This window comes from Pleurodeles waltl, chromosome 3_1 (genome assembly GCF_031143425.1).
Source record: "Pleurodeles waltl isolate 20211129_DDA chromosome 3_1, aPleWal1.hap1.20221129, whole genome shotgun sequence".
In the NCBI taxonomy this organism is placed as follows: domain Eukaryota; kingdom Metazoa; phylum Chordata; class Amphibia; order Caudata; family Salamandridae; genus Pleurodeles; species Pleurodeles waltl.
The window spans coordinates 488477272-488484101 of NC_090440.1; positions in this window are offsets into that span (position 1 = coordinate 488477272).

Consider the following 6830-nt stretch of genomic DNA (forward strand, 5'->3'; position numbering starts at 1 on the left):
ACATGACTCGTTTCAAGTCTTCCAATTTTTGTTCTTTAGTCTCTGTTGAACCCTTTTTCTTTTCCTTTCCATCTTTTGTTTCATCCTCATCCTCCTTTGTTCTTCCATGAAATAATCTAGGGCCAGATCTACGAAGCATTTTTCATGTTGCAAACAGGCTGATTCGCAGAATCGGCCCATTTGCGGTTTGAAAAATGCTTTTTGGGATGTACTAAGCGCAAACTGCGATTCGGTAACTTGTTACCGAATCGCAGTTTTTGTTTTGCAATTCGGTATTAGGAAGGGGCGTGTCAAGGGCGTTCCTTCCTAATACCAAATCCAAAACCTGCTTTATTTAAAAGCAGTCACAGACATGGTGGTCTGCTGTCTCCAGCAGGCCACCATCCATGTGAGGGTGGCCATTCCCCATGGTGTCGCAAATTGCGACCTACCTCATGAATAATCATGAGGTAGGTCATTTGCAACCCCATTGGGAATTGCAAACAGTGTAAAGCACAATGTACATCAGTTTTTGCGACTTGCAGTTTGTGAGTCACAAAACCGGATCTTTGTACATGTGGCCCCTAATTCCCTGTAGTGTTTCTACTCTCCACCTTTTCTGCTCTTCATCCCATTTAGCCTCCGCTAGCGTCTTTTCCACTCTCCTCATTTGCTTTTCAAATTTCAATGCCTGTTGCTGTCTAGCTACCAGCTCCCAAATCGCAAAAGTTTTGTATTGTGCTGCCTCGGTGGAGGTTTTAAACTTTAACCTCAAATTCTCTAAAATTCTCAAATGAAATGTTCCATATTTTCCGGAAAAGCCAAGCAACCTTCTTTTCTTGTAATTTTAACCCAATGTTTCAACCAAAGACACACTCCTGCACCCCTCTCCTCAAACACAATATATGCCAGAGTATTTTTTGGCAGACAAACTTCTCCTTCGAGTGCCGGAATATACTAATCACCTCTCAGTGCCCTTCTCAAAGCCTTGAAAAGCTTCATTTTCAACTGAATTTTATTTAAACCTGATGTCCACATCAAAAGTTATTTACAAACTGAATTAAACTAAGCAACACAAAGAATAAATAAAATGTAAAGAAAGAACAACCAATCAAGAAAAGTGACTACGATCCCATAATTTTCTTTGACCCTCTCACCTTCCAATTGCGTTACTCTATTATCGGACTGATTGACAAATCCGTGCGCAACCCTTCTCACTAATCATCCAATCCCAGCGCGGCACCACTTATGTCACACCAACACATACACACCTCCTCAGCGCGTGCGCTGAGACACTGACATAGCTTATTGTTCCGATATCTTTCACAACCCACACATAAAATCAACGCAATATTAATTTGCGAGCTAACTTAAACCAAAAATAGGAAAACAAATTTGTCCATTTACCACAGGTACGGTAAGACAAGCGCTTCAGAACCTTCTAAAGTATCGTTCAGCTTTCTCCTTCTCTTTTTCACAGTTCCCTCAATCGCGAGTAAAATTCGTCCTGCAAATTTCACTTCTCAACTGATCCTTGGACTGTCGTCTTAGTGCACTTAGTACTCACCAAGTCTCAGTATGGTTTCAATCACACCAATTATCTTGCAACCTCGACTTACCAATCTCGCCGGAGTGGTCTATTAAACTGACAAATTACAATGTATACCAAGTGTCTCGCTACAGTTGTCAATAAACTCTGGAATCTCAGACCTCTCTCCTTATGTCTGTCATCAACAACCACGTGCATATTTTTTCCTGCATTAAGCACCACACTCAAATAAAGAACACTGCTTCCCTTCTCTCATACCTATAGGAGTACGCCCACTCCTTCTAAATTCTACTTGAGTATTTCCACTCCTCTAAACTCATACTCACCTCAATCATCTGCAAATTAGCTCAAGCTTGTGCAAGCGCAAATCACCTCACTCAATTCAACCAAAACAACCAAAATACTGCTAGAAACATACCCTTCAACCTAGAGGGTCTTCAAGAACTGGGGAAAGTCACTTAAGGCAACTAGCAACTCATCTTGTTAAATCTGTATAACATTTTAGAAAAATAAAACCCAACAAACTCTGATTTTGAGAAAAGAAGAAAATCTTAAATTAACCTCATTATGACATCATCAAACAATGACGTAACCATAATCTGCTATCAAAAACGGCTGGAGTGCCACAAAATCTTAGCTATTACTTAAACTGAATAGTGGATTCTGCGCAAGAGGTCAATGGATCGAAGCGACATAGGTTTGAGGGGATGTCATCAATCAGGAATGTAATCATCAACAATAATCAATATAATCAAAGATTTCAAACCTCAAACAATAACCACACCAGTTTATTAAGAAGAATTGTAAAATGTATTTCCCTAGATTAACAATGCAAATGTCACAAAAATAAGACTCAAACACAAATGATAAGCATATAAAATGAATAATGGTTGATTAAAGTCTAATTTATCTGAGTTTGATCAAAACAGTGAACCCTATAATTTCCAAAACACTAGCTGCCCATTTTGTGCTGCAATGGGTCTCCCATGGAGTCACGATGTGCCCGAGACTGTCTTCAGTTCTTTGGAGAAGTGGCCACTAGAAACCATTTATTTGCAGATATTCAAACATATTCTACTAATTATTCACAAGAATTTGAAGGTCATAACAACCCCATTTAAAACCTCAATCAAGATGAGATTATATCAGTGCATAGTGAGGCATGTTTAATGCTGAACTGGTGTGGTGTCAGTTGAAGATGAAAAAAATAGTTTGTTTATAACAATCTCTACCAATGCATATTGAAGATTTCTTTCCCGATGCTTTCCTAATACTCAAGGTATAATTGAATACCTTATTGAAAAAATAATATTTTTGTACAAATCAATAAGCGAGCCTTGACAATGGATGTATACAGTATTAACACAATCTCCCTTTTCTGATAAATAGTCCTCTCCCCACCCTACTGTGACGATGTGGATTAACAAATTTGAGTTCATGGAAAATGACAAATACAAGGTCAAGCTCCTATGCCACCTCAGTTTGGACCTAGCCATATGAATGTCAACCTTGACCCTGTTCTTCATGGGAACAGTCCAGCCCAAACTGCCAGGCCAAGTCCTCCCTGAACTGCAACACAAGCAACGCAGGACCGGTTTCACCCTAGTTACGGGCTCATCAGTAGGGTATAGCTTGGCTCTAGTAACAGAGGGAGAAAGGGACCCTCGTCTGGGCATACCCATGCAACTTAGACGAAACATGAAACACGCAAATGGTGATGGGAGGAATGCTTGCAATTTGTCAAACCACTGCTGATCCCTCGGGGGAGCATCCCAACTCATCTTTCTCTCAGCTTGGACCCAGCCATGTACAAATCAGCCTTGACCCTGTCCCTTATGTGAACAGTCCAGCCCCAACTCCCAAGAAAGGTACTGCTTCAGCCGGACCAAAAGCAATCCAGGGCCGGTTTGGCACTACTTAAGGGTTATCAGCCAGGTACAGATGATTCCAGTGACACAGTGAGCATGGGAAAGACTTGTAGATGAATAGACTACAGTGAGCCAACAGGAAGAGCCTTAAAAAGTATCTAAAGGCTTTCTCTAGAATTCTTCCAGAGCAACATATCATTACGAAAACAAACAGTGCACATAATGGTGCATGCAGTGTTAGTAAGAAATATGAACACACAATAAACATTATGAAACAGCAGCCACAGTAATTCAAGATGGAGTCAAGGACTAGTTGAGGCTTAGTTTAGCATGGGCCAAATGGCCGTGAAAACTCAGCTTAGTACATCGCAACCTTGTAGTTAAATTGCAATAATTTTTGTTAATTTGTAGTTATGGTTTAAGTTAGAAAATAGCTCCATCAAATTCCCCTCTCTAATGATTATACTCATCACTAAAATGCCACTATTACATTTATGATGTACCAGGCATCTATTTCTGTCTTTTGCATCTCGATTCTACCAATATCTTGAGGTCATCATAGGCTCATGCTTTGATGTCTTCCAGTTACTATTGGTCACTTTTCCTCCTATTCGTTGACACCTTCTTCTTACACCCACAATTCAGTAATTGTTTATAAAAGATTTCTCCAAACAATTTAAGCAAAGGAACAAAAACAATTGTACAAATTAACACAATATTTAATGGAATTAGAAAAGAGAGCTGCACACTCGCTCCTATGCTGTCAGAGCACTTACTGACCTTTCCAAATTCCTTTACAATCTCACCAAACCAGTTACAAACTGAATCCCATAAACTTTGCTCATTAAGAGCTTTGTTTCACAAGAGATAGTAGTCATGTTTGCTTTATAACCATTAAAAAGCCTACTGTTATCTCACTTTTGTACCTTCAACACACTGCACGCATCCCCCACCTTTGCTAGAAGGATATCTAATGCAAGCAAGTCTGGCATAATCATAGCATGCATAGCCTTTAGTTGTTAAATGTTTTTACTTAGTGCACCAATGGTGTTAGAAGCATTAAAAGCCACACCAATATATGGAATCATAGCACCAAACATATTTAACAAAATTCTGTAAATCTATGCTTCATCCTTTTGAAACTGTCAAAACCCTTTTCAGAAGGCCACAGGACATGCAGGTGTTGCAGGGGTCAACCATGGGGGTTGAAGCCTTTTACTCCTGATGTCCCATGGCCTGACCTAATAGACAGAATCATAGTATCAAGCACATCCAACAATATATTTTCAAATCCAGGTCTCTTCCTTTTGAAACTGTCAAAATCCATTTCAGAGGGCCAGGGGGCATGCATGGGGGTTGAGGCATGTTACTCCTGATGTCCCTGGGCCCACACTACTATGGATCCTGAGAAACTGGGCCAAGTACCCCTTCGTCACTTGACTCTCAGTGGCAGCTGTGGTCAAGCAGTCCAAGGCTCCCTTGTTGAGGTGGGGGGGATTGTGACTACACGTTAGTGAACATGACTCATAACTCAAATATTGCACATTAGCATCAACATATCAATGTCCAGTCAAATACGTATTCATATAATAATACAAATTCCTATCCACTCGTTCTTCTTAATGTGGTAGAGGTTATCCCCCATTCACTGGTGGCCGCATCCAGAAAATGTTCACTAGTAGACCTTAACTCAAAGATATAGGTGGGCAGAACTCATGGATTTCCAATGAGAGGAATTGAGTGAAGCGGTTAAAAAACTCAATGAGCTCTGCAGAATTCCGAGAGTGAGCAGAATTTGCTAGGTGCACCCATACGCAATACTTTTTTTACATTCAGGAGCGAGATGTGTGTTCTTGCATTGAATATTTTGCACAAACTGCATCACGCTGTTCGCATGGGTGCGTCCATTTTGTTTTCTCTGTCTTTCTCCCTGTGCAAGGTTATGGGCATAACTTTTAAGCCTTCCTAAATCTAAGCAATCCTACCCTTTTCAAAATTTTCCACCCTCATTTTTCTTTATTTCATTAGTGTGTCTTTGTGTTTGTATATTTTACACTTCTGTCATTTTTTGGTGTGTTATTTAATTTTTTGTGAATTTTGAATACTATATAGATTTTGTTGCTTTTCCCTTTATTTCTTTATATTTTTTCTTTCTCCCTTTCTTATATTTCTTCCCCTTTCCTTTTTTCTCCCAGCGCCATTGCAGAGCAGGATGGCAGAGGGAGTGGCAGTGCCAGTGCGGCTGCTAACCACTTACCCTGCAGACGTCGGCGCCGCCAGGGGTGCAGCCCACCCCATTTTTATTTAGGTGGAGGTGACTGCACTCAGGTTTTTTTGTGCAGAGCCACCTCTCCTCCATGATGGCAACAGGCGGTAGGCCTGAGAGCAGTTACAGCCTTTTGTAGGGTTGACTGCTGTAGGAGAGGGTGCACCAGTTGGTACATTAGCACACTGAGGTCCTGCGCACCCAGCAGCAGTTGACACACCATTGGGTGGACATACTGGACTGTGAGGAGGAGGACCTGCTTGACTTGCTGGATGTGGCCATTTTGGTTCTTGGTTAGTAAATACAATGTTAATGTTTTTTCTAATAACAGTGCTCACTCTCAGAGGTAAGGTAAGTTTACATTACAGCAAATATTATTTGATCCAATTTTAGGTAGCCAGGTGCTCAGTGAGCATTTCCTAATTGTACTCCTCAGTACTCATTTGGGCTGATTATTTAAGAAGCCAAGCAGACTGAGGCTCCTCCTATTACCAAGAATAAGATAGTGGTAGTAATAATAAGTAATATAAATGAGTTAGCATTCCCTTATCTTTGCCTTTCTTTATGTAGCTTATGCAATCTCTCGGTGATGTGTAGTATCATAGTATGCATCTATGCATTGAAGAGAAATTGTGGCTGAGTTGCCCCATCAAAGGTGGTTGAGAAGCAATGATCATTGGTTGCAATATGAATACAATGGTAGTGGTACACAGTTGTAAATGTAGTTTAGGTTTAGGACATTTGGAGTAGGGCCTACTTGTAGGAACTGGTAAACTATGGTAAAGAATAAAAGGGGATCATTTTGTACTTCATTTATGCCTTAAATGTTTATTTTGGTATTTTTGTGTGCACTGCTGTATTTTACAATAGCCTCTTTTTTAAATCTGCTACAAAAAGTGTGTCAGTTACTTATACCCTTGCTCTACTCTCCTCTGTAACTATATTGAGCACTAGGGGGTCATTGCCTATTTTGTCTACAAAAACCTAGATACAAACAAACAACATGTTCTTCAGTAGAAGGTAATTACTAACTAAATGAGTTCACTTCAATTCATAGTTCTTCACTTACCTGAATAGATGAAGCAAGGTCTGCAACCTTGATCTTCTTACTGCAGGGTTTTCCCAAGGCCGCATCTTATCTTAATGTGGTGGGAGTAGTAGTAGCAGG